Below are 965 nucleotides of genomic sequence, written 5' to 3'. Positions count from 1 at the left end.
TCACTCTTCATCCAGAGGCAGCATCGATCGGCTTCAGTTAGCAGCAGTAGCGAAGGAATCTCTCTTTCGGATTCAGTTAACAGCCATCGATTGATCGCTCGGGTTCAGTAACGCGTAGCCTGCAGTGCAATCGCTCGGGTTCAGTTAGAGCCAACGCCTCGCACACATGCGCATGCGTGTACGAGAGAAATGTGCATCGCTCGGCCCCAGACCACCCACCATAACCGGGAACTCCCTAAAATTTTCCTTGCCCTCGCTTCTACCACGTTTTTTTCCGTCATGGACGGCCCAAAGAATGTCATGCAACTGCGTCTCCGGCCCGCCCAGGACGAAAAGCCCATTTCTGTCATGATTTTTTGTTATAGAAGTAGGAGCCCACCACATCTATGATGATACCGGGTTTTGTCACAATTATCGTCATAGAAGTGTCATAAGTATGACAGAAAAAAAATTCGTTCGGCCCAAAATGTCACGGATGTTTCTTTTTTTGTAGTGTAGCTAGATGGCTTTCTCTCTCTCGCTGAATTCTTGATACAATGGTCTCTTGGAGATCCATATGATGTAACTCTTTTTGCGGTGTGTTTTTTGGGATCCGATGAACTTCGAGTTTATGATCAGTTATATCTTTTTATAATCATGAATGTTATTTGAGTTTCTTTGATCTCTTATATGCATGATCTCTTATAGCCTCATATTTCTTCTCCGATATTTGGGTTTTGTTTGGCAAACTTGATCTATTTATCTTGCAATGGGAAGAGGCGCCCGGTAGTGGGTTCGATCTTACAGTGCTTGATCCCAGTGACAGAAAGGGAACCGACACGTATGTATCATTGCCACTAAGGATAAAAAGATGGGATCCATATCTACACAATAGATAAACGGATCTTGTCTGCATCATGTCATTGTTCTTATTGCATTACTCTGTTTTTCCATGAACTTAATACACTAGATGCATGCTGGATAGC

The sequence above is a fragment of the Triticum dicoccoides genome, chromosome 4B (genome assembly GCF_002162155.2).
Source record: "Triticum dicoccoides isolate Atlit2015 ecotype Zavitan chromosome 4B, WEW_v2.0, whole genome shotgun sequence".
NCBI lineage: Eukaryota > Viridiplantae > Streptophyta > Magnoliopsida > Poales > Poaceae > Triticum > Triticum dicoccoides.
The sequence above is the reverse complement of the archived record's forward strand: the minus strand, read 5'-3'. Positions refer to the sequence as shown.